The sequence below is a fragment of the Prionailurus bengalensis genome, chromosome D4, assembly GCF_016509475.1.
Source record: "Prionailurus bengalensis isolate Pbe53 chromosome D4, Fcat_Pben_1.1_paternal_pri, whole genome shotgun sequence".
Classification (NCBI taxonomy): domain Eukaryota; kingdom Metazoa; phylum Chordata; class Mammalia; order Carnivora; family Felidae; genus Prionailurus; species Prionailurus bengalensis.
Window position 1 is genome coordinate 28,539,032 of NC_057359.1, and position 27,998 is coordinate 28,567,029.

Below are 27,998 nucleotides of genomic sequence, written 5' to 3' on the forward strand. Positions count from 1 at the left end.
CAAAATTTATAGTTGCAGAATATACTCAAGTAATGACCATTTAAGTGTCTATCCATCTTGGCCTGACCATGTCCAAGTAAGTAGAATAAGGAGAATTTTCTCCAAGTAGGGAGAATTTTCCTTCAAATATATTTTTAGGGAAAACTTCTGTTTCTTTGTTTTTCTTTTTAAAATTGGGAAAAATTTTTCCTTTACATTCGGTCTCATTAGCCTCTGTTTCATCGGCTGCACCTTCGGAACCATGTTAGTTTTTTGGTCCTCTTGACTGTGTTTCTGTGGAACACTCGCGCTGTTCTCCTCTGTAGTATCCTGCATTTTAGAGTTTAGTCCTGTATACCTGTTACCTGTCAGTTTTTCTTCTAGGTCTATCCTATTCGCTCTGTATTTTTCAGTCATTATTTTGGTCGGTGAATGATCAAAAGCAGGACATGTCTTCCTTAGAAAGTTCTTTCTACCGCTTCTGTACATTTGAATCTCCCTTTATAAATTTTGCTCCTTCTATGATAGTCACATATGGAAATCTGAGTTGATCTGGTGGCTGAATAAGTCCCACTGAATATTTTCTCACATTTAATGACAATTATTTCTGTAACATCATCTCCTTTTTCCATCAGAACAAGACAAGCATCTACCAGAGAAAAGGTGCCTGACCGCCCAGCGCCTGCACCACAGTGGATTACTGCAGGCTCGTGTTCAGGATTCAAGGAACCACATTCTCTCACTTTAAATATGAAATTGAGAGATGAGGCTGTTGATTAAGGGACTCCAAAATCTGGCCAGGTAGTATAATGACAATGAGGTGTTGCTCTGGTTTCACCGCTATTGATAATTTCCAGTTGCAGTAGCTGTACTGCATAACAGGACTTCACATCTTCTGACTAGAACTTCACACTGAAGCCTGTTTCTTTAAACATCTCTCGGTTGTTTTTCGGGGACAATACCTCCATCTTGCCATTTTGGCTAAGTTTCTGTCTCTTGCGTGTTTTAAAAACTCTTGATGCTTCCTGCACCTGAAAGTAACGCTGTATTAAAAAGGGGTCATAGGGGTGCCTGGGTAGCTTGGCCGGTTAAGCGTCCGACTTCGGCTCAGGTCATGATCTCGCGGATTGTGAGTTCAAGCCCCGCATCAGCCCTGTGCTGACAGCTCAGAGCCTGGAGCCTGCTTCAGATTCTGTGTCTCCCTCTCTTTCTGCCCCTCCCCTGCTCATGCTCTGTCTCTCTCTCTCTCTCTCTCTCTGTCAAAAATAAATAAACATTAAAAAATTTAAAAAGAAAGAAAGAAAGAAACTATTTGCCTGATTCCAAAGGAAAAAAATAAAAGAGTAAAAAGTAAGCCTGGTCCTATTTCCACCAGAAGTGCAGGTATCATTTTGAGACACTTGATTTTCTGCACACTTGGGGCATGAGCGGTGCTGGCTGTGCTGGTCTGGAGGAGAGATCCGCTGTGTTGCTGCCTCCGCTCAGAGCAGTCTTGCCCCAGTAACTAAGCAGTTGCCAGGCACGGGGTGGGGGGCAGGGTTTGGTGTAAGCAGATCCCCCCTGCACTGGGGGTTCCTGCCTGCCTTGGGGGCCTCCGTGTCGCTCTCTGAAGTTCCACCATGCTGATATTGGGGGGGAAACGGCACCACCCCAATCTCTCCTCCCAGGACCAGGGATCTTGACACCCACCCCGCAGCTGTTCAGGCATCCCTCACAGACCACAACTCTCCTTCATTTTTTCTTGGGCCCACAGCTGGAATTCAAAACCTGAAGTCTTAAAGAACTTGGCATGGTGTGGATCCACTCCCCTCCTCCAGAGTAGAGCCTCTCCACGCTGTCCCCATGCCTGCACAGTGTGCAGAAACTATGGTGTAGCACTGCTGAAAGCAGCAAAGGTTGTATTCCCTCTGGGTGCTAATGAAAGTCCTTTGGCTGGCGCCTGCGGGGTCTTTTGTCCCTGGGGAGGCAATAACCCCTCTTCTAAAAGCACTCCAGGAAGGGGACTGTTCTCTCCCAGTGCACCCCGGAGATTTCTAGATTTCTACATTCCAGGGCTGGCTCCCTCCTCCCCAGAAGCGCATGCCACAATCCCCTCTAGAGAAAGTCATGCTCCAAAACCTCAGAGTTTGAGCTCCAAATGCTGTGTGAAAAAAAACAAAAAACAACAAACAATAAACAAAAACAAAACAACACCAAAAAAAACCCTGCAGACACTCCGTACTTCTTGCTCCCCATTCTATGGCCCAGAGAGATTTTCCTCTTGTGCAAACTTGGTGCCACACTTTCTCAACTCTTCTCTTTCTCTCCCTTTTGTCTCTCCACAGAAAGGCTTTCCTCCCTCCACGGCACCGCTGTTTTTCTCTCCCCCAATGCACATCCACACACCTTGCATCTGCCACACTGTCTCCTCCAACTGTGGAGATCCTTCTGCTGCTCCACAGATATATTTCCCGGGTGTTCCATGGGATCTGACCTCAATATAGCTATGTTTGGGGGATGAGGAAGGCCCAGGGTCTCCCTACTACTGCACCATGTAAACTCTGTCTTTCGGTTGTCTTTTTTTGGCCAGTACCATGCACCTTTCACCAATTCCTTCTGCACAACTCAGTTTAGCATGACAACTGCTTTAGTGCTACCAAACCATGAGCCAGAAGTGGATCTTGTATTAGGAAGTGAACCCTATGTGGAGATGTAAGTCCTTCGCACCTCTTCTATGTCAACTAATCTGCCATAAATATAATCATTTTCAGAATTTTGCAGCTTAACATGACTGTGATCATATGCACTTACGTCTCTGCATATGTTTCAATTTCTGTGTTCTGGAAACATGGCCACTCTATGAGGATAGTCATGGGACTCATCACCAATTTCCAGATACAGATGCTGCCAGCAATTTGGAGCATCCAACTCCTCAAACTCCCACTCGATGGAGGCAGACACAGAGGCAGGAGCGAGCTGGCATGAACAGACCTGTGCCAGTGGAGAAGTTCAGGCCCCACATAATCCCAGAAGCATAAAAATTTTTAATGTACCATGGACTTCAACACATTCAGTCATTCAAGATCTCTAAGTACATGTGCTGACACATGGGTTTTACAGTTGTCCTTATAGCCCAGCTCCATAAGATTGTGCAGGGGGACTAAGCTGCCACTGTATGAACACCTGCACGCCTAAGCAACAGCCAGACAAGAGGCTGGGTGGCAGGGGCTGCTCCAAAGAATGGCCTTCCTTCTTTCTTGGAATGTGATACAAATGCACTGGAGACAGTATGGCCTCTTTTTATACCAAATGTGCCCCACATCTAAAATTAGGCCAAGAAATATCGAATCACCCCTCTGGAAGCTGGTGGGACAGGAAAATGTGGAGGTCCAGCTGAGGGCACCAGCATGGCTCACCTGTCTTCTCCTTTCAGCCTGATGCCAGGTGCGCAAGCATCAAAGTCCAAGTGGAGAGCCTGGCTCTGGGGAGTTCGGTGTTTTATCTCATTATGACCTCAGTGCTCACCTGAACCTGTAAATGGATTTGAAATCCCCCCAAAAAGGTGACAGAATTGTAAAACATGTTTCCATTCCATCCCAGGGAAAGTGGTAGGTGTGAGACAAGGATCTTGAGGAGTTGAGGCTTAATTTACACAGCAGGGGTCAAGAGTGCCAGGCTTGACCTCAGAGTGACATAAACAACTGGCCCTTGCTCTTACCAATAGCTCTCTAGCCAGATCAGCAGGACTGGGGGTCCTCTCCATCTCTTCCTTTGCAAATGACCTGCACTCTGTTCCTCCTGGGGATATTGCATAAAGTGTTGGAGAAGGAAGGGCAGGAGCTCAGGATAATGACAGTACAATGACTGGGTGCAGGAAATGATGTTTTGCCATTCATTCATTCTATGAATCCTTATTGAGTCCCTTTTATGTCTAGCCCTGCACTAAGGAATCAAAGAAGAACAAACACTGATACACTCCCTGCACTGGGGGAGCTTGCATCCAGTGGAGCAGCAAGCAAACATTCCCTTTAGATAATATATAGCTCTACACTTTCTTTCCACAGCACTGACCTAAAATTTTGGCAGTTTCTCACTTTGTGGGTCCCCAGGTTTCAATGTAGCCATCCCATCCCCCTGATAGGGTGATAGGGGGAGCCTGAGAAAGGCTCCAGATTTTATCATAAAAAAGAGAAGTCCTGAACCATGTGAAATAGAAGACATTCCAACCAAGGCTATGTAGTGCCCTCCCTCGTGGATCAAATGTGCCACAGGACCCAGTGTCTGCCACCTGGTTCAGCTCTAGCCCATTCATTTGTTACCTACTGTGCGGTCTTAATTTTCAAGTGAAGGGACTCCTTGACCCCCTCACCCACCCAGTGAGTCCCTGTGGCGACCTCACTATTCACCTTTTGCAGGTCCCTCTGTGTTCACAGAGAAAACAGGGGCTGATATTCTGATCCTAGAGGACAGGCAGTGCCATTTGGTGCAGGCTTTGAGGTCCTTTTTAGGATTTTATTTTTAAGGAATCTCTACACCCAACATGGGGCTCACACTCAACCCCAAGATCAAGAGTCGCATGCTCCACCAACTGAACCAGCCACGTGCCCCTCAGTCCTTGAAGGTTTAGTCAAACGCCATCACCACCTTAGAGTTCTTTCTCAGGGGGAAAAATGTTCTTTTGAACATAATGGGTACAGAATCCATCTCCCACCCACAACTGAAGGAATTAGCAAAATGTCTAGGATCATAAATGGTATCAATTCTACAAACTCTTCTGTTTCAGATCCAGTACTGTAGCATGGACATCCTTCCTGGTCCATGCTCTCTATCCTTCAGCTCAATACAGAGAGTATTCCTTTAACATTCCCCTTTTTACCTCCTGATGAGCATTTAGATCATCTTTGTTCTTCCTTTGCAACACTATAATGAACATCTTGCACATGTATCTTTGTAGATGTGCACAAATATCATTTAAAAACAATTTTAAAACGGAACTACTTGCTGAAAGTATTTATTCCAATGTGCACTCCCAACTGTAGTAATTGAGAATGTCCATTTCCTCACAACTTGTAAACCAGTTCATTTGCATATCTTCAGAAAGTGTTCTAATTTCAACTTTACTATCATAAAATCTAAGTATTATTACGTCCACCATAGTGTTCACAATTATCATGTTCATTACCGTAAATGTTGCTGTTAACATCATTTATGGTATACTGAGAACTCATGCACCAGGCACTCCACATACAGGGTTGATTTAATTTAATTCACTCCTTGCAACAGCCATATGAGGTAAGAATTACTCATCCCTTGTACAATTGAAAACCGAAGTGTGACTAACTTGTGTGCCCTCAGTCATGTAAGTTGAGCTCTCTGTGCTTCTACTCTTCCAATAGAAAAATGGAAATAATACTATATAATAATACTATATTCCTCTTCTACTATATATCAAACATTAAGGACTATGTATCTGCCAGATATTTTATGGTGCCTGTGACTTGTTTGGGTGACAATGTGAGACATTACATGCTCACAGTTTACATGTGAAGGGAAGGATGGCAGAAGAGAAAGGCTAATAAGACACAAGGTCTGGGGATCCAGATGTGGCTTGACCACCAGCAGGACATGTGATTTTAAGTCACGTCTTCTCTCTCTGGACTTCCATATCCACATTCATAAACTACAGAATATAACAGGAAGGACTTGGACTAGGAGTCAAATCTTTTCAAAGGGTTAAAATGTCTAAAATTATGAGTTTGCTTAAATTAAATCTTTTCTTTTTCAATGTCAGCTTTACTGAAATATTATGTACAAAGAGTAAAATTCACCAAATTTTAATGTAGCATTTGATGAGTTTTAACAAATGTGTCCAGTGATATATGCACCACATCCATCCCTCCACAGAGTTCCCTCCTGTCCCTTGTCACCCAGCCACAAACCGCAAGCCTGGCCCCTGGCAATCATAGATTTGCCTTCTGTCACTATGGTTTTGCCATTATTAGAATTCTATATAAATGGACTCATATGGTCTGTTTTCTTTTGTACCTGGCTTCTTCCACTTAACGCAACACTTTTGAGGTTCCCATCTTTGATTATTAGTGCATTCTGTTATAATTTCATATTGGTCATTGGCATTTCTTTAAAGTTAGTGAATAATTTAGAGGTTGACTTTATTTTTTCTAAAACTGCTTGAGTGTCTTTTTCCACCAAAGGGCCCACTTGGAGCCACCGATGGCCACTGATGCTGCCATTCTTTCTCTCTCTGCCTCCCCACAGGTGCTGATCTTTTCTACCTGCCAGCTTGCCAAGGACATGCACAGGCTGTCCCGTTTCTCAGGGTGCCCAGTGGGAAGGTGGGGCCTTGGGAGGGAAAGGAGAGGACAGAGCACCTCTTCTATCCTTGCTCCTTGGCATCCATCTGGGGGTGGGTGGTTCCCAGCTACAGAGGGACAGCCCCAGCCCTGTTCATGGTCCCTGAGCCTGTGCCCTCAGCCCTGGGACAAGAGACTCTGCATGATCAAAGCCTGTATTTGATCAGACGTGCAGCCAAACCTCCTTTTAGTCCTGTGTACTAGGATGTACCTAGTGGTGGGGGAGGGACTGTCACCCTTATCCCCTTCTGCCTCATTACCCGCCACAAACATTCAGGAAACCTCCATAAGACAGGATGTTCTCCGCAGTGGCCACGTCCAAATCCTTTATGAAAGGGGAACCCTGTGCAGGTCTGTGGGACTTGGGGAACAAAGGGTGATGGGAAATCTAGACAAGGTCACTGCAGGCCCAGAGGCCACCTGGATGCCACCCTCATTTCTCCTCTTTCCCAGACTACCCCATCTTTTTGGGGTGTTAGGCAGAGCCCACATCTCCCACTGCCCCACTCCGGGCAACTATAAGAAGGGAAAGCTTTGATCAACTGCACTGGGATGGATGTGTGCCTGGCTTCCAAGGATGATCTTGTAGCCCACAGGGGTCAGGTTCTATTGGGTGACATAGTGTGGCATCACTTCAGGTACACCACCTGGTAAGTGGGCTGTCCTGTACCAGCCTCACAGCAGCTTTATTCTTAATAGCTCCCAATTAGAAACACATGGAGAGGTGTCCATCCACAGAAGAATGGAGGAACACACTATAGTACATTCATATTCAAACATTAAAAAGAACAAACTATCAGGGAGCCTTGGTGGCTGAGTTGGCTAAGCATCCCATTCTTGATTTTGGCTCAGGTCATGATCTCACAGTTTGTGGGTTCAAGCCTGGCATTAGGCTTCATGATGACAGCACAGAGCCCGCTTGAGATCCAATCTCTCCCTCTCTCTCTGTGCCCCTCCCCCGCTCACACACTCACTCTGGCTCTCTTTCAAAGCAAAAAATAAATAAATAAATAAATAAATAAATAAATATTAAAATATAAAATAAAAATAAAAAGAACAAACTATCTCTACATGCAAAAACACAGAAGAATCTTAAAAATACTATATCAAGAAAAAGAAAGCACATACAAGAAAAAACATACTATAGAAGTCTCTTAAATGGAATTTAAACAGGCAAAATTAATCTATGGTGATAGATATCAGAACAGCAGTTACTTACAGGGGACGTATTGGCTGGAAATGAGCACAACAGAACTTTCTAGAATGATGGGGGTTTTTATACCTTGATGTGGAAGATATAGGTCCATGGGTGTTATACATTTATCAAAACTTAACCTATACATTCAAGCTCTGTTGATTTTACTCTATGCAAATGATAGTTACATCAATAAAAACTTTGTTAGCACAAATTTGTGAAGATCAAGTCAAAAAATGAAAGTTACATTGTAAAAATTGGAAATCTGTATCAGGATATTGAGCAGACACCTGCCTTTTCTATGAAAAAAAAAAAATCTTTAGAAAGTAGCCAAGAATCTATTGTCCCTAGAGCTGTGCTCCAAATAGACTACTATCTGTGTTTGATGATGTGGTAGAAATAAGAGGCAACAGTAAGCCTCCCTCTGAAAAGCACCTGGGAAAGGAAAGCCTGACCTCCAGCTTCTCTGGTCACCAGTGCCTGCAGCCTGGGTTCACCTGAAACCACAGGGCAGCCATTAGCAGACAAAGCGGTCCAAACTCAGGATGAGCTCCTGTGAAGCTCAGGATCTTCCTTACTTTCTTCTGCAAATTATTATAAAATACTCAGCTGACACAGGATTTAAATAGCATTTTTTCGTATTTAAAGCTGTAGGAGAACCATTCGTTACTGATTTCACATTTTATTCGTAAGCCAATAAAAAATTCCCCTAGATCCTTAGTCTGTGTTTCTGAAGTGGAGTGTTAGACCATCTCCCAGGGAAGCTAAGATGTGTGCACCTGCTGGGAAGGAGCAAAAGCAGGGGAGACCCAGGAACAGACATCCCTTCAGGGGAAAAGCTGTTTTTTCTTCTGTATTTGACTTTTCTGTTTGGAAACCCTGTTTCTCTCCTCTGCTGTGAGGGACCTCATCTCTACTGAACTATATGACCGAAGTCTTCCCATACAAAATAAAAACTGCACAATAGTGCTGGCTTTCAAGGATTTATAATGTTTATGCATCTTGGGGAAATTTTTCTTTAAAATGTTTACCATTTATTTAGATTACTTATATGGTCCAGGACACCAAATTATTGGAGATAGTGAATCCTTTAAGTAAAATCTTGTTTCTCAGAATATTTTAGAATTTTTAAAAAATGTTAAGTGTTCAGAAATCTGGTATTTGAAGCTGTTTCCTTCATTTATACAACTAGTGCATAGTTAAATTCACATTTGTTGGTATGAGTTGTAAGTAGGTTAGAGATTTTTTTTTAATTTTTAAAGTTTATTTATTCATTTACTTTGAGAGAGAAAGAGACCATGAGTGGGGTAGAGGCAGAGAGAGAGGGAGAGAGAATTCCAAGTAGTTTCCAAGCTAACAAAGTGCAGAGCCTGATGTGAGATTCAAATTCACGAGATCATGACCTGAGCTGAAATCAAGAGTCAGATGCTTAACAGAATGAGCCACCCAGGTACCCCTACCCAGTGCATTCTGAAGGCAGCATTGTGATTACAATTCTATGCTATGGTGTCTGTAATCCTTCTACCCTCCATTCCCTGTATCTCCCACACCACCTTTATAGATTTGCCAGACAAATGAGGCTTAGCAAATGCCGTCATCTGGCCACTCGATGGGGGTCTTATAATCCTTGATCACTTTCTTTGTAATTTATTCCCTATTCTAAAACAATGTCTAGTGAGATGGAAATGCCAGCCACATGACTTTTCTCTTTATGGCTCATTCACTGAGAAAGTACAGCAAAATTGCTGGATTCCATCATTTGGAATGAAGGGTACACGATCAGGACAATCAATTCCTGCTGAGCAGCAGAGAAGAGATCAAGTACCCTGAAGGGAACACCTTAGCAATTTAAATTAAATCTCAATTTGACCACCTAAGAAAGTTGAAGGTAGCTGTGACTCAGAGACTTCACCTCAAATTAATCTATTCTCAGTTTTGTCCCAATGCTTCCATCAAGCAGAGACCATTTCTGTGGTACACTGTTCACTGGTGTTTATGTGCTTGCTTCACGAGGGCTGACATACTTGTGTAGGTGTCTTACAACACAATCAGCAGGGTTGCTGGATAATTCTGCTCCAAGTGCTCAGTTGTTAATTTTGAGTTGTGGTCAATTATATAAATGCCTTTCAATATTTAATTCCAGAAAACTCAAACACTAACAAAACCTGCAGACTTTAAGTAAATCTGGGTGGACACTTAGTCCAAATCTGAAAGGAATGTAATTTCCATGACAGACACTTCCTTCAGGCCACTCGGCACAAATGTGTTTCCCCAGGTACGAAACTTCAGGTTTTGTCTGCCTCTCAATGACTGCCTTCGTCTCAGACTTTCAGCTTCTAGAACTTTGAGAAAGAAAGTCTGTTCTTTATAAGCCCCCTAGCCAATGGTACTCTGCCAACAGCACTTGCACAAACTAAGACAGACTTTATGCATTGCTAAGAGATGAGTCCTGATTTCCACATATGGGTGTAAGCCTCCGTAGGGCTGGATGGACAGACAACACTACTCTTCTGGGCTTCCCTTTTGAGGCCCAAGAACAGGATTGTTTGGCGTGAGAGGTGAAGATGGCTGCTCTTCTCCACCGGACAGGATAGAAGCTGAAAAAACTTGAAGGCATTCTGGACATCAAAGCTTAACTTGGAGCAGAGAGGGATTAGTGGAAATAAAAAAAAATAGCCTGTACAATGTTTATCAGGCTTTTTTCTATGTAATCCATTGCCTAAGGAAGGAATAAATTAAACTGTGTGATTTCTTTTTTCATGTATATCAGATTAAAACTTACATGCCACTTACTTTCACTCAATCATATAACATGTTCATCCTTTATGTCAGTACATGTAGATCTATGTGGTTCTTTTATATGGTTATGTGGAATTCTACCACAGGGCCATATCTGGTGGGGGATGTTGACCTGTCCTCAGATTGATATTTTTCCAATATAAGTGCTGTACAAATATTCTTGTACATGTGTGTGGATACTTCTTTAGATTCTTGGGGAACATACTAAATCAATTAGTATTCCCATTAAAATTTTGCAGATATCTTCTAATTGCCCTCTAAAAATCCTAAGCCAATTTATACCTTCACACAGTGTGTGAGAGTTCTCCCCCCCACATCCATCCTAGCTCATACTGGATGTGTTAGTTGGGAATCTACAGATTCAAATTGTTCTGAGGACTTCTCTATGGTAGAACTCAATTCATTATGAGTGTTTTTGCTTTGTCTTTAATATTTAAAAAAAACAACAACAGATTAGTACTGTCTATAATGATCTGTGGTGGGTAATCAATTCTTAAAATAGAATCATGTGGCATGTCACTTTTTGCCACAAGTCGCCATGTACAAACCAGTCTAAGTGAATAGAAAGCATATAGTCTTCCTCTTTTCTTCCTTATCTCTATTTTAGATGTATACTGATTCACTGAAGAACAACTCTCTAGCAGTCTCAGGAAAATATGAACTGGTGTCATTCTTCCTTCGCATCCCAATCACATGATTTTTTTCTGAGCACAAATGTATTATTGCTTATTTATTATTAACTGTGAGCACAAATGTATTATTGCTTATTTATTATTAACCCCCCAGTGAGGTATCCAGAAATCAGACTGTTAGCGATATCTCCACATCTGCAGACAGCAATGATAGTCACATGAAGACTGTCATTGCCATGGGCCTGTCACAAGGCTCTGTCCCCTTAACCAATACTGAGAGGAGCCTGCAGTGAAGGAGGGGGCCTGTAGGCAGTCAGCTGGGTCATCAAGATGGCAGGGGGCTAGAATGGCAGCAGCACAGAGTGAGATGGTCCCCAAAGCCAGTTTCTCCTCCAGGTTTGTAATATCATAAGCGTCTGTCTACCACAAATGAGCATAAGGTTTGTAAGGTCATGTGGCCCTGACCTCAAATCTGTGCCCTGGGGCAGGAAAGCTTCCTGGAATATGAGGCATAATTCTGCCTAACATGGCTCAACTAAGCTGATGCAACGAAAATGCACCAATTCCTTTCCCCAAAGAGGAGATAAGGTTCTGGAATGATATGTATTTATCTCCTTGATAAGTAAATAGTAAAATGAAAAGCAACAAAAAAATACCATGATATATGATATGTTCAAAGTGCTGAAAGGAAAAAATCTATAGTCAAGAATATTCTATCCAGCAAGGCTATCATTCAGAATAGAAGAAAGATAAAAAGTTTCCCAGACAAATGAAAGTTAAAGGAATCCATAACCACTAAACTAGACTTACATGAAATGTTAAAGGTGACTCTTTGAGTGAAAAGGAAAGACCATAAGTAAAAGTAAGAGTAGTGGAAAGCACAAAAGCAGTAAAAAATTAGTATATCTGTAAAAATCAGTTAAGAAATTCACAAAATAAAAGGGTGTAAAGTATGACACCATATACCTAAAATGTGTGTGGGGTGAGAGGAGTCAAGAATGGGTTCAAATTTGAGCAACCATCAACTTAATATGAACTGCTATAGGCAGAATAAAGGTAACTACAAATTAATAACCAGTAATAGATAAGCAAAAATAAAGAGAAAGGAATCTGAGTATATCACTAAAGAAAGCCAAATACTCATGAGAGAAGAGAGCAAGGGAAGAAAAGAACAGAGAAAAACAGCAACAACAAAACATAAAATAAGTAACAAAATACTAATAAGTACATATCTATCAATAATTACTTTGAATTTAAATGGACTAAACACTCCAATCAAAAGACATAGTGGATAAAAGAACAAGATCCTTCTACATACTGCCTGCAAGAGACTCATTTCAGACATGAAGTCACCTGCGGATTGAAAGTGAAAGGATAGAGAAACAATTATCATGCAGATGGATATAAAAAGAAAGCCAGACAAAATAGACTTTAAAACAAAGACTGTAACAAGAGACAAAGAAGGATACTATATAATCATAAACAGAATAATCCAATAAGAATATATTAACAATTATAAATGTGTATGAACCCCACATGGAAGCACCCAAATACCTAAAGCAGTTAATAACAAACATAAAGGAACTAATTGATCGTAATCTAATAATAGTAGGGGACTTTAACACCCCACTTACATCAATGGACAGATTGTCCAAAGAGAAAAATCAACAAGGAAACAGTGGCATTAAGTAACACCTTGGACCAGATGAATTTAACAGGTATATTCAGAACATTCCATCCTAAAACAGCAGAATACACATTCTTCTCAAGTACACATTGAATATTCTCCAGAATAGATCACAAAATATGTCTCAACAAATTCAAAAACGTCAAAGTCATACCATGCATCTTCTCTGAAAACAATGCTATGAAACTAGAAATCGATCACAAAAAAAAAAAAAAAAACAACCCTGGAAAGACCACAAATACATGGAGTTTACATAACATGCTACTAAACAATGAACAAGTTAACCAAGAAATAAAGGAGGAAATTTAAAAATACATAGAGAAAATGAAAATGAAAATGCAACATTCCAAAATCTCTGGGATGCAGCAAAAGCTGCTCTAAGATGGAAGTTTACAGCAGTACAGGCCTACATCAAGAAGGAAGAAAAATTCCAAGTAAATAATCTAACCTTACACCTAAAAGATCTACAAAAAGAAGAACAAACAAAACCCCAAACCAGTAGAAAGAAGTAAAAAATAAAGATTAGAGCAGAAACAAACAAAATAGAAACTAAAAACAAGGAAACAATAGAATAGATAAATGAAACCAGGAACTGGTTCATTTAAGAACATCAACAAAATTGATAAACCTTTAGCCAAACTCATCACAGAGAGAAAGAGAGAGAGCTCAAATAAACAAAATCAGAAATGAAAGAGGAGAAATAACCACCGATCCCACAGAAATAGAAAAGATTGTAAGAGAATATTACAAAAAATTATATGCCAACAAACTAAACAACCTAGAAGAAATGGATAAATTCCTAGGAACACATAACCTCCCAAAGATGAATCAGAAAGAAATAGAAAATTTGAACAGACCAATTACCAATAATGAAATTGGATCAATAATCAAAAACTCCCAACAAAAAAAAGTCCAGGACCAGACAGTGAATTCTACTGAACATTGAAAGAAGAGTTAAAACCTATTCTTCTCAAATTATCCCAAAAATAGAAAAGAAAAGAAAACTTCCAAATTCATTCTATGAGGCCAGTATTGCCCTGATACAAAACAAAAGACACCACACACATAAAAAAAAAAACTACAGATCAATATCTATTATAAACATATGCAAAAATCCTCAACAAAATACTAGCAAACCAAATCCAACAATACATAAAAACTCATTCACCATGGTCAAGTGGGATTTAATCCTGGGATGCAAAGATGGCTCAATATTCACAAATCAATGAATGTGATACATCACATCAAGAAGAGAAAGGGTAAAAACCATATGATCATTTCAGTAGATGCAGGAAAATCTTTGAGAAAGTAAATCTATTCATGATTTAAAAAAAAGAAACCTCAACAAAGTAGGCTTAGAGGGAATATATCTCAACATAATAAAGGTCATGTACGAAAACCCACAGCTAATAGCATTCCTAATGGTGAAAAACTGAGAGCTTTTCCCTTAAGGTCAGGAACAAGACAAGGATGTTCACTCTCACTACTTTTATTCAACATAGTACTGGAAGTCCTAGTCACACCAACCAGACAAGAAAGAGTAATAAATCAGTAAGGAAAAAGTAAAACTTTAACTACTTGCAGATGACATAATAAAATCCTAAAGACTCCACCAAAAATTACTAGAGAAATGATAGATGAATTCAGTAAATTCACAGGATACAAAATCAATGTACAGAAATCTGTCATATTTCTATACACTGACAATGAAGCAGCAGAAAAAGAAATTGTGGAAACAAATTCATTTACAATTGCACCAAAAACAATAAAATACCTAGGAATAAACTTAAGCAGGAGATGAAAGACCTCTACTTTGAAAACTATAAAACATTGATGAAAGAAATTGAAGATGACATAAACAAATGGAAGATATTCCATGGATCAGAAGAACAAATATTGTTTGAATGTCCATATTGCACAAAGCAATCTACATATTTAATGCAATCCCATCAAAATACCAACAGCATTTTTCACGGAGCTAGAATGAACGATCCTAACCTTTGTATGGAACCACAAAAGACCTTGAATAGCCAAACAAATCTTGAAAAGGAAAATTAAAGCTGGAAATATCACAACTCCAGATTTCAAGTTATACTACAAAGCTGTAGTTATCAAAACAGTATGGTAATCAAAACAGTATGGTACTGGCACAGAAATAGACACATAGATCAATAGAATAAGATAGAAAGTCCAGAAACAAACCCACGATTATATGGTCAGTTAATCTTTGACAAAGGCAAGAACTTGCAATGAGAAAAAGAATCTCTTACAAATGGTGTTGGGAAAATTGGACAGCAATATGCAAAAGAATGAAACTGGAACACTTACTTACACCATATACAAAAATAAACTCAAAATGGATTAAGGTCCTGAATGGATACCAGACCTGGAACCATAAAAATCTTAGAAGAGAGCACAGGCAGTAATTTCACTGACATTTTTACATATGACACCTGAGGCAAGGGAAACAAAAGCAAGAATAAACTATTGGGACTACATCAAAATAAAATCTTCTGCACAGCAAAGCAAACAATCAACAAAACTAATAGGCAATCTATGGAATTGGAGAAGATATTTGCAAATGACATATCCAGTAAAGGCTTAGTATCCAAAATATATAAAAAACCTACAGAACTCAACACCCAAATAACAAATAATCTGATTTAAAAAATGGGCAGAAGACATGAACAGACATTTCTCCAAAGAAGACATTCAACTGGTCAACAGACATGGAAAAATGCTCAACATCTCTCATCATCAGGGAAATGCAAATCAAAGCTACAAGGAGATATCACCTCACAACTTACCAGAATGACTGAAATCAAAAACACAAGAAACCACCAGCGTTAATGAGGATGTGGAGGAAAAAAAACACTCATGCACTGTTGTGTACTGCATCTTCTTTATCCGTTCACCTATCAGTGGACACTTGGGCTGCTTCTATTTTATATATATATTTATAATATGTATATAAATATATACATACATAATATGTATAAATACAAACATATATATGGATGTGTGTATATATATATACATATATGACTCAAGATATGTATATATTAAGTCATAATATATTGAGCCATTAAAAAAGAATGAAATCTTGTCATTTACAACAACATGGATAGAGCTATAGAGTATAATGCTAAGCAAAATAAGACAGTCAGAGAAAGACAAATACTACATGATTTCACTCATATGTGGAATTTAAGAAACCAAACAAATGAACAAAGGGGGAAAAAAGAGGCAATCCCCCCAAAAAGATTCTTAACTATAAAGAACAAAGAGATGTTGCCAGAGGGGAGGTGGGTGGGGGGGTTGGGTCAAATAGGTAAATGGGATTAAGAGTACACTCATCTTGATGAGCATTGAGTAATATACAGAATTGTTGAATCTCTATATTGTACTCCTGAAACTAATATAACACTGTATGCTAATTATACTGGAATTAAAATAAAAATTAAAGGGGTGGTTGGGTGAGTCGAGTGACCGACTCTCGATTTCAGTTCAGGTCATGATCCCAGGGTTGTGGGATTCTCTCTCTCTCTCTTCTTCTGCCCCACTCCCACACTTGCTCCCTTGCTCTCTCTCTAAAAAATTAAATTAAATTAAATTTTAATATTCTATGTTCACGCACATATACACAAACAGAAATGTACTCATAACAAAATAGAAAGGAAATCCTCATGACGATTACAGTCTCCATCACTGGCACTGGTCACGTGGTCCTACATAGCTGGTATTTATAACTACTTTCTTCCATTAGGCATTCTGTATTTCCTTAACCTTCAGTTTGCACCTGAGCTAGTTGTGGTTCTTTACACGATATGGTGACCCTAACCTTTATCTCTTATGGGTCCAGGCCATTATTAGTCCTGCCTAGATTGGACTGTTGTAATTTTCCATTGACCTTAATCATAGGCCACCCAGAGAGATCTCTTGTATTCCAGACATACCCTTCCTTACCCCCACTGCGGAGTAGCAAGTAAGGAACATTCACACAAATGAGCTCCTTCTTTACCTGTTGACTCAGAGGCATGAGGAACCCAAAGTGGCTGGGAGGTAGTATTAACTTCCACACCAATAGCTTCACTGTTGTGTGGCTTCACTATTTTCTTCTTAAACTAAGATATCTAGGCCAGAAGAGCATAAGGTTATAAGAACAATAAACAAAAATTTACTAGTAGGTCACTAGAGATAATAGTGAGTGGTGCCATTTCCATTTCCACCCCTTAATTCTCAGACCTTTTTATCTTGTTTGTTGGGGAAAAAGCACCATATTGGATGCTGATTCACACCACATACAAACTCTTAGAGAACCTTACCTTAGCTTTAAATGTATTGCCACCATGTTGGCACTGTAATTGAGCCTTCAAAAGGTCATTCCACCATTCTATCAAGCCAGCTGTTCTGGATGGCAGGGAACATAATACCAATGAGTTCCATGAGCATGGGACCATTACTGCACTTCATTGGCTGCAAAGTGTGGTCCTTGAACACAGAAATGCTGTGTGTAATACCATGACTGTGGATAAGGCATTCTACAAATCCATGGATGGTAGTTTGGGCAGAAGCATTTTGTGCAAGGAAGGCAAATCTGCTGTATTCAGACTGTTCCAGGAAGAACAGAAGACTTCCCATTCCATGACAGATGTGGTCCAATGTAATCAACCTGCCACCATGTAGCTGGCTGATCACCCTGGAGAATGGTGTCATATCAGGGACTCAGTGTTGGTCTCTGCTGCCAGCGGATTGGGCACTCAGCAGTGGCCATGGCCAGGTTACCTTTGTGAGTAGAAGTCCATGTTGCTGAGCCCATGCACAACCTCCATCCCTGCCACCATGGCCACTTTGTTCATGGGCCTGTTGGGCAATGAATGGGGTAGCTGGGGAAAGAAGCTGAATGCTATTCATAGAACAGGTCATCTTACCCACTCCTCCTATTAAAATCCTCCTCTGCTGGGGCGCCTGGGTGGCGCAGTTGGTTAAGCATCTGACTTCGGCCAGGTCACGATCTCGCGGTCCGTGAGTTCGAGCCCCGCGTCAGGCTCTGGGCTGATGGCTCAGAGCCTGGAGCCTGTTTCTGATTCTGTGTCTCCCTCTCTCTCTGCCCCTCCCCCGTTCATGCTCTGTCTCTCTCTGTCCCAAAAATAAATAAACGTTGAAAAAAAAAATTTAAAAAAAAAATCCTCCTCTGCTGAGTTCACCCTTTGGTAAGCATTCACACGAGACACAGATATCTTCATATTTTCTACCCATTAAGAGAGGTTTACCCACATACCTTTTCCCTAAATTTCCTTGGGGCCATTTATCCAATCATGGTCCTTCCAAGTCTCTGGTCATCCTACTAAACCATCAGCCAAGCTCATGAGTCAGAATATAATCCCATGTCTGGCCATTTCTCCTTCCAAGCAAAGGGAAAAACTACATGCACCACTAGAAGTTCTGTCCACAGATAGGATCTCCCTTCCCCACTGTTCAAATATGTCCCAAAGGAGCTTCAGTGCTACAGTTGTCTATTTTGGGGTGGTGCTTGTCCATCATAGAGAACCAACTGTAAACTAAGCCCCAGTCTTCTCTTTCTCTATCAACAGACTATAGAGAGATCTCAGTGAGGCCGTAAGTGCAGGTTGGAAAGAGAAGGCAGAGGTTGGGTACATGGGCATTTGGGCCCCTTCCTAAGGTAAATAACCTACTTGTGCCTTCAGGGCCTACTTAGGCCTGATTGTGCACATACCACTTCCATCTGATGAAGGAGTGTTGATGTGCATGTCCAACTTTATGGCTTGGTGCATCAGATAACATCCGTGAATGACAGGCATCCCAGGTCCCACTGTAATCTAATGACCTGTGGTTAAACTTTCAGTCTCTACTAAGGCATGATAAGGTAGACCAAGACCTACTTATCAAAAGGAGAGTAGGGCTCTCCTCTAAAATCCTCAGGGTCTGTGCTGTGATTCACCTATAGGGGACTGGCAAAAGTTCCAAAGAGCACCCCTATCTGCCACTGATGCTTCAAGCACCACTGGATGCGACCCAAGTGGCCAAGTGGCCTGAATAGCAACTGAACCTAATTCTTACCTCACTCACAGAAGCAGTATTTTGGGTCACTCAGCAAATATGCTGGACTAACACATCCAAATGAGGAATATGTTGCCTCTAAAATCCAAAGGTAACCTTGTACCTCTGTTTTGGTTGTAAAACAAAGCAACAACTTATCCTTCCCCTTAGGTATGATATCTCACCCTGCCCCATACCACTGGACACCCAGAAATTTCAATGAAGTAGAGGTTCTTGATTTTTTGTCTGATTTATTTCCCATCCTCTAACACATAAAAGTCTTATGAATATGTCTGGAGAAGTTGCTACTTCTTGCTCAGAGGTCCAATCAACATAATGTCACAGGTGTAATGGATCACAGCGGTATCTTCTGGAAAGGAGGGATAATCATGATCCAAGGAAACTAAACTATGACACAGGACTGGAAAGTGTATGCATCCCTTAGGTAGGACACGCTTAGTGTATTGCTGACCTTTCTAGCTAAAAGCAAGCTGCTTCTGGTTGGTCTTATGACAGGGATTAGAAAAAGGGCATTTGGCCAGATCAAAGATGCTCACCAATACCAGGAGTAGTGTTAATTTGCTCAACTAATGCAAGCACATTTGGTTTTCATTGCAACTAAAGCCACAACGTAGTTAAGCTTATGATAACCCATGTTCTCCAAAATACATCTGTCTTCTCCACAGGCCAAATAGGAGAGGCATATAGGGACATGGTGGGAATTACCACACCTGCACCCTTAAATTACTTGATGGTGGCACTAATCGCTGCAACCTCTCCAGGAATGTGATGTTGCTTTTGGTTGTTTTCTCAGGTAGAGGCAGTTATGGTGGCTTCCACTTGACTCTCCCACCATAATCATCCTCACTTCCCGTCAGGGAACCAATGTGGGGATTCTGCCAGATATATGGCTATATATATCTATTTCAGTTATGCATTCTAGCACCAGGGAAGTAACCACAGGATGGTTTCAAGACCTATCAGGCCCAATGGGAAATGGAACTGTGCAAAACCCAATTGATTGCCTGACTTCCATGGGCCTATACTCTATTGGACCATGGTGATATTTGAGGTCTGGAATTAGTGCCAATTCAGAGTGTCTAGTAGTCCCTAGAAGGTCTAATTATTTCCAATGTAGAGTTATCCTGGTAAAATACCATAGGTACATTGGGGATAGCTGGTAGAAAGATAAACAGGATAATTTTTGGTAGTGTACCAGTGTCCTTCCTTAGGGGGACCTAGACTCCCTTTCATTCAAGGGTTCTGGGTCTATAAACTGACTCAAGTCTGGGAATTATTGAGAGGTATTATCTTCTGTTTTGTGATTCAGGGTAGCTTCTTGTTCACTTGACTTGGAATTTTTCTGCTTCATTAAAATTTAGCAGTCTTTTTATCTATTTTAGTTCTAGGAACACTGTGATCAACCAGCCAACACCACAGGTGTGCATGAGGCAGACAATTCTGATTGCTGCTCTGACTCTGCTGTCCATCACAGTGATGGCACCGGCCCTGCCTTGGGCTGCTGAGTGTTGCCACTGGGCCTGTCACAAATTCATTTCTCACAAGGTGGTAAAAATACGTCTTCTGCATCCTCCCAGTGTGGGTGTGAATGTCTTAAGTGATAAATCCAATCTAACATTCCAACCTTCCTATACCTGTGAATCCCTGCCTCTACATTAAACCAGGGCAGGTCCGGCATTTCCAACTCACTCACTATGGACATTTTGGTCCATGTATCACAACCAACCAAACAAACTGCTAGACCCAAGCTGCAACATTAAATGCAGAACCTCTTCTTAGGGAGAAGAGATATGAATTCACATCAATGAATTCATTCTTATCCAAGTATATGTTCTTCTCCCCACTGCCTCACTCCCTTAAGATCCATTCTTATACATGTTCCCCAGAGTTGGTTACATAAGTTAGAAAACTCGAGTAGTTCCTTTGGAGTATAGTGCACCTCCTCATGGGTCACACTTCATACCTCACCTTTAGGGTCCTGTTGGGACTAGTCTCTATTTACAGGTCTAGAAGCAAAGAGGGGAGACAGGGGTGGGTCCTTTCTTAGTCTTAGCCTGTCTTAAACTCTGGCTAGCCAGGCTACCATAACAAAATATCACAGACTGGGTGGCTGAAATAATAGAAATTTATTTCTCACAGTTCTGGAGGCTTGAAAGTTCAAGCTGAATGTGAGAGAGGATTGGCTTTATGGTAAGAGCTCTCTTACTGTCTTGTACATGGCCAGCTTCTTATGGTGTTCTCAAATGGCCTTTCCTTGCTATGTGAGCTAGGAAGACACAGACTGAGAGAGAGAGAGATCTGTTTCTGTTCATGTTCTTACAAAGTTACCAACCTATCATAGGACCTGACCCTATGGCCTCATTTGACATCAATTACATCTTAAAATGCTTTATATCCAAACAAAGTCACATTGGGCATTAGACTTTAGCATATGAATTTGGGGCAGAATACAACTCATGACAAAGGCTATGAATTTGTAGGGAAGAAATGATTCTTTTTATTGTTCTTGACTAAAAATTAGCATTCCCTTCAACTATATATGTCACCAACAAATCAGAGTAATATTTACAGTACCCATGACTTTGTCATCATAGGAAATCAGATATTTCATATCAATTATGGTTGGTCTAGATATCTTATAAAAGTATTTACTCTTGTCACTATTTTGAAGTTAGAACACTTAGAAGATCCCCCACTGGAGGTACACATATTATCATGTTACCCAATTTGATTGATATATTTTGATAAATATATTTCAATATCCAGTTACCTTGTTAGTACATGTACTTTATTTCAAACATTTGAGAGCATTATTGTGAAACAGGACCCATGGGTATCATCTGATTGCCAGAGGTGCCAGGGCTGAGAGGCCCCCATTATGGTTGTTGGATTTGGGGTCACACTCTGCTGGTTAACAACTATCAGGATCACCCAGGATTGTCTCAGAAGTGATGTGTGGAAAGGTGAGCTGACATTTAGCCATGAAGTCCCACTGAAGACAAAGAAGTTTAATGATCAAGGCCTCTAAATTCAAACTTGAGAGCATAATATTTGATAGCCAGTACAGCACAATCATGGTCAAGAACTCTGGAACTATGTGAAGGAGTCCTGAAGCCTTGAAAATAAAGATAAAAATTACCATCATGTTGATAGAATATTAGCAGCCTACCTTCTCTCATAGAATTAATTCTGCACTAGCCAGCACATAGCACATAGCACCACACGGTAGTACCAGCCCCGGGATTGAAGGCTGGCAGTCATTAAAGATAATCAAAGAGAATGCAGAGGACAACAGCTAATGCTCTATGCTGCAGTCCTGGGGACAGCAACCAAGGGACCACAGTCTTCCCTGGGGCCCCATGTCATTACCCCAGACACAGTCTCTAACCCTCTGCCATTGTGTCCATTCAACATTTCTGGAAAGTGCCTCCTTTGTGACTTGCACTGATTCATGGGGAGATCCTCCCTTCTCCCCCCAGGAACCACAACTCTCTTCTCCTAGCAGAAAACTCCTCCACCCCTGAGTTATTTCTTCTAGAGTAGGTCCTGAGGTGTGGTTGTCAGGGCTGAGGGGAGACTGTATCAGATGTTGAGAGAGGCCCTGTAGCGGCCTGCAGACCTATGTCATACATGACAGTGACACTTTCAGAAATGTCAGTGTTCTTTTCAGGTTTATGTTTCTTTTCTGGGGACATGACCCCTCTACAGTCAGGGACATCTTTGTCCCACAGAAGATCAGGATTTGAATAGCAGGAACAAAAAGAGGAAAAAGTCACTGTTCAGCATTTGACATCCTGAATACAATTCCTGAGTCCACAAGAGTCTTGAGCACCAAGCTTTGAAGAGAGAAAAAGGGTGTCCTAATACCAGGGCCCAAAAGGAAAATGTCCTTTAAGGTCACTGTCATCAAGGTATGAAGTGTCCATTGTCTATGGACGAGAAGGCAGAAGTGTCTCCCCAATACTGGGAAAGGGCAAGGGGTTCTCAAAGGCCAAGGGCAGGAGTCTGCTTGCATTCAGGCTGTGCATGGCTTGGGCCTAGAACGGGTGGCTCTGGAAGATTCCCAGGCACTGCCTTTGGCCACAAAATGATCAGGTCACACATCCTGGGATGACAAAGGGCAGCAAATACAGTTGTCCCTAAGACCCCAGGACACTTGTACAGGCATGGGGAGGAGAAGCTCCTTAAAGAAACAAAGAGACTAGATTTTACTTGAGTACTTACAAGTCACATTTTATTTTAAGAAGAATAGTGAAATATGACAGTTCTCTTCTAGTTCTACTCAGCCATTAATAAGGATAAAGGTTTACAAACAAAGAAAATGTCAGACTCTCTAATGGATTAAGACATTTTTGTCATACCAGCCACGTGCGCTCAGCTTTGGGTTCCTGTGTCTGGACTACTTCCCCACCCTCTAGTCTCCTCCACCTGACTTGTATGCTTTCCTGTTGCAAAGGGAACTGTTCTCAGTTGATGCCCCCTGATTCACATAGTGGAGGCTCAATGAGTTCAGAGGAATCCCAGCAGCCTGGGCAATATCCAATCCAAGCTGTGCCAAATGGTGTTACTAGAAACGTCAGGCTTGGTGTCTATAATCGCCTATACAGAAGATCCTGCCCCAGGCACACAGGGCTTGGGTTGAACACAGGTGAAATGTGGGCCCACAGCAGCCTTTTCCAGGCACCATAAGGCAATCTACACACCACACATGCATTTCCAGGGGCCGGACAGGAAATATGCTGTTGCAGGGAAGATACACAGCCTGCTGCACTCCTGCTTGCTCAGAGCTTGTGATCCAGACAGGTGGGGCAGCAGAAGGTCCCAGCTGGCTGGTCACACTCACAGGACTGCACCAGGGAGCTGGACCCCAGGAGGTCAGCACTGCCCTCCTGAGACCACACGCCACCATCGTGCCAGACTTGTTGCTTGTTCTTTTTCCAGGAGAGAGGGAAACCACTTCCCACACTCACCTGCTCACTGGGAAGCAAGTTGAATTGCTTTTTACTGTGATGAAATACGCATAACAAAATTGACCCCTTTTAACCATTTTCATTTAGTGCAGTCACATTGTTGCAACCCTCACCACCATCCATTTCCAGAACATTCCTCATCTCAAACTGAACTCTGTCCCCATGAAACACTAACTCCCCACTCCCCTCTCCTCCCAGCCCTCCAATTTCAACTGTGATGAGGGTAACATTTTTGGAAGGCTTATGTTCATTTTTATTGACTTTATTTTATGCAACCCACCCTTGATTCACCAGAAGCATCCATTGCCTTGGGAGGTGTAGTAAAGGAGAGATGAAAATAAGAGTCAAATATTCGGGCTTTGAGCTCTTGCCTTTCAATAAAAAGCCAGGCTTTATGGAAGGACAAACCATCCTTCCAAATGCCAGAAGCTCAGGAGAAGCTGGGTGGGACCTAGGCCATCCCGACTCACAATCGTTTTGTCTCCCACTGTGCTCGTCTTCAGGAAATGAAAGATGTCAGCAAGCAGCATGATAACTGTGTTAACAAATGTTTACGTGGCTATCGTGGATGAGGATTCCAGGCTTCTATGTAATGTGGAAGGAAGGACAGGGATGGGAAGTTTAGACGGCAAGTGTCAGGATACTCAGGGATTAAAACCGGTTCTTCCCATTCTCCATCCCCGTGTCTATGGAACAGAGACGCACTGACCCCTGTGTTTCATGACAGGGCTGTGGTCTGACATGTGCATGACTCCAGGTTTCCTACTAACACTGAGATCTGTGAGCGTGTTTCAAGAGCAGCCAGAATCACTGTGCTTCTCAAAGTGAGGTCCAGCCTGTGGGACAGGAGGTGAGTTTTATAGCATCAGGTGATGGAACCCACATGGCCTCTAAATATTCCATGGGAATGGGCCTGTGGGGCTTTCTTTGTACTTCTATACACTGCTTTTTCTGGAAAAAGCATAACAATAAAGTTTAAAACCACACTGCCCAGAACAAACTGGTCACAAATCTAGAAAACAGAAATAAGAGCCACTGGATTATTTTTTCACCCACGATTAAATTATTCAACTTAAAGAAATAGCCAAGTATTCCCAGACTCTAACTTTCCTCATTTTTTTCAATCTATTCTTCTTTTTTAAAGTGACATTATAAATAATTAACATAAAATTAATTACTTTAAGTAATTAAAATTAAACATGCTTTGTGATGACAAAAGAAATAGGAATTGTTGCTCTTCTTTTTTTTAATGTTTATTTATTTATATTGAAAGAGAGAGAGAGAGAGGGAGCAGGGGAGGGGCAGAGAGAAAAGGAAACAGAGAATCCCAAGCAGGCTCTGCACTGTCAGCACAGAGCCCGACACAGAGCTGGACACGGGATTCAATTGCAGAAACCTTGAGATCAAGACCTGAGCCGAAATCGAGTCAGACACTTAACCGACTGAGCCCCCCACACACCCTGGTACCCGTTGCTCTTTATAAGCAGTCTTACTTTGCAAAACGAAGTCTCAGTCTCCATGTTCTTCATGAAATTTTACTATTCCATGAAAATCCCAGAGTATGGGAACCTCTGACACACAGGAGGGCTGCTCAGGGTTCCAGAGTCAGTAAATGAGAAGCTCATCTTCATTGGAAAACAGACTCAAACTACACACTTTGGGAACTGAGGTAGTAAAATTTATTTGTATTTATCTTCAGGACAGCATCTTGCCAAAATGATGAATGACACCTAATCAAGTAGTAAGTGCACTTTGTCCAGTTTATGGGGCATAAGTTAGATGTCACCAAGAGAAACAATCAGAACATTCTAGAAGATAACCAGTTTTGCATGTTTGTCCTAGGACTGTGTGTTCTCTATATGGAAGGGTCTCTCGTGGGGTCCTCACTATTCACTGCCCCTGTTGACCAATAAAGTCTTCCAGTCATTTCCCAATGGGAGTGCAGGCAGAGCCCAGCTGGACGGCAGGCTCCCAGGTGCAGAGACATGAGGAGGCTGGAGAAACGGGGACCTGAGCCAGGTGGCAAGGGAGTCTCATATGGAGAAGAACCCAGAGCACTAATGAAAATGCATCCCCAGCGAGGGGAGCCTGCAAAGGATCTCAGCCCCTCAAACCAGATGAAGGATGCAAACCCCCATAGAGTGGTTAATGAGAGTCAACAATCAATGAACACTCAAAATAGGTCACTAGATGAGAAATCTTCACATGTCTGAAGATTCTAAAGCTTACATATGAAAAAAACATCTAACTTGATAGAATTTTTCCAGATTTGAAAAAAATCTTCAAAATTCTTACAGTATTACCAATAGTGAGTTTTGAAGCTGGAGGTTTTCAAAAATATCAACAACTATAATATTGACTAATCATTTTTGTCTTTCATCATGGTAGGAAGATTGAATTTTTCTTTCCATTCCTACTAAAACTTCACATTATAAAAGCTGTTATATGGTAAGATAATGTAGCAAAAAAGCGTTATAAAGTGTGTCAACAGTTAATTAACAAATTCATATATTTTTAGAAAAAGTTCTCGGGGTGTTCTATTAGTCACCCTGACTGTGGGAAATGGGCACTGATGGATAAATCAGTGAGGGTCACAGCTCTTGGCCATGAGAACAGGTCTTTAGAACCAGAAAAACCCTTGACTCATGAAACACAGACACAAAATACACACACACACAACACACACATGCACACACAAACATTTATAGACAAATGCACACGTATGCATACACACTTTCACAGTATTCACATATAAGTGTACACTCAACACACACACACACACACACTACATTACCATATAAATACTTAGCACAGGAGAATAACAAGCCCCCGGGTGTGGGAAGATGGCCTGACAGTCTGAATTGTTAGTAATTGGTGGCACAATTTTGTCTAAATCTCTTAAACCCTTTGTCTCCAGATCCCAAGACTGAGTTGAAGCAAACCATCTGTAAGTCTCTTTCAGTTGTAAATTCTGTGATTTCAGGAGGACAAGGAACATCATCTACCCAGAGCTGGCCTTAGGCCCTTCTCTGTGCCCCTGACAGGAGCCCTGCAGGCTGGAGTCACAGCCTTGGGCACCAGCCAGGCCCCCTCACCAAACATCAGTCCCTACAGGCAGGGCACATCACAGCCCCGTCTGTGGGGAAACTCTGCTCTAGAAACTTGTGGAACTTTTTTCCTGCCCCTCCTCCCTATGCCACAGTCTTCTTCATTCCTTAGGAGCAAAGACTTGGCCCTGTGAGCAACAGTAATGATCAGCAAGCAACTGAGGCTGGGGTTTGGGGAGATTAGCAGCTGTCCCCTGGTTCATTTCCTGCTCCTGCCACACACATTTCCAGAGGTGCCCATGACAGGGGCCTCACCATTCCTTAAAATCCCCTTTTAGGGGCTCCTCCCTCTCCCTCCTCCAGGATATTCATCGGGGACTGTGCTCCCGTCCCTGTCCTGGCCTGTGTCTGGAAGCTGCTGAGTCCCAGGCCTGAGGGGGTTGAGGCCCCAGCCTCTCAGCAGCACATGACCTTTGGCTGCAAACATCAAGTCTGATCTTGCTTTCAGGTGGCTACCCAAAATACAGCTCCAATCCCTGAAAATAACCCCCCAGGGCCAGTTTTTCAGGCAGCTGTGGAGTTGAGCCCCATGACTGGCTCTGTGAGCAGGTACATTGTCATCCACCTTGTGCCCCTGTCATGAGCCCGGGGCTGGTGCCTATGATAGGTGCTCAGCAAATGTCTAGGGACCATGAATCAGACAACCTCATAAGCAATTGGGCCTGATTAAGTCCTCAAGAATCCTAAGTCTTTATGGCCTTTATCCCATGTATGCATTCAAACGGGGGGGGGGGGGGGGGGGGCGGGGAAAGATTCACAGCAAACAAAAGATAAAGAGGCCAAACAAAATTCTTACCTTCTTTTCCTACAGAACCACTTTAAAGGTTGTTTCTGAAATACCAAGTTCTCCAAAACAGCAATCTATCATTTTTTCTATCCCCATCCCCCTTCTTTGGGGGCCCTGCTTTGCTGGATTCTCTAAACACAACTGGCAACCTTGCATATTCTTCCGCAAGCTAAAATATTCCCGGATACTTTTAGGTTTCAACTTTATCTTTTTTGACTTCATTTTTTAAAAACTGTGGTAAAAGAAGCATAAAATAAGATTGTTCATTTTAGTCATATGTACCTGCGCGGCCCAGAGGCAGCCGGTACGTGGGCATTGCTGTGCACCACCACCACCAGCCGTCTCCAGAACGTTTCTCATCTTGCTCAACTGGAAACGTCGTCGTTGTATCCTTCAAGGAAGGCATTCCAC

The 27,998-nt window shown here is 41.8% G+C and overlaps 1 pseudogene; it reads right to left on the reverse strand.

Annotated features, from left to right (window-relative positions):
* Window positions 1-48: 48 nt before the first annotated feature.
* LOC122474377 lies at window positions 49-27,993 on the reverse strand (annotated as a pseudogene).
* Window positions 27,994-27,998: the final 5 nt, after the last annotated feature.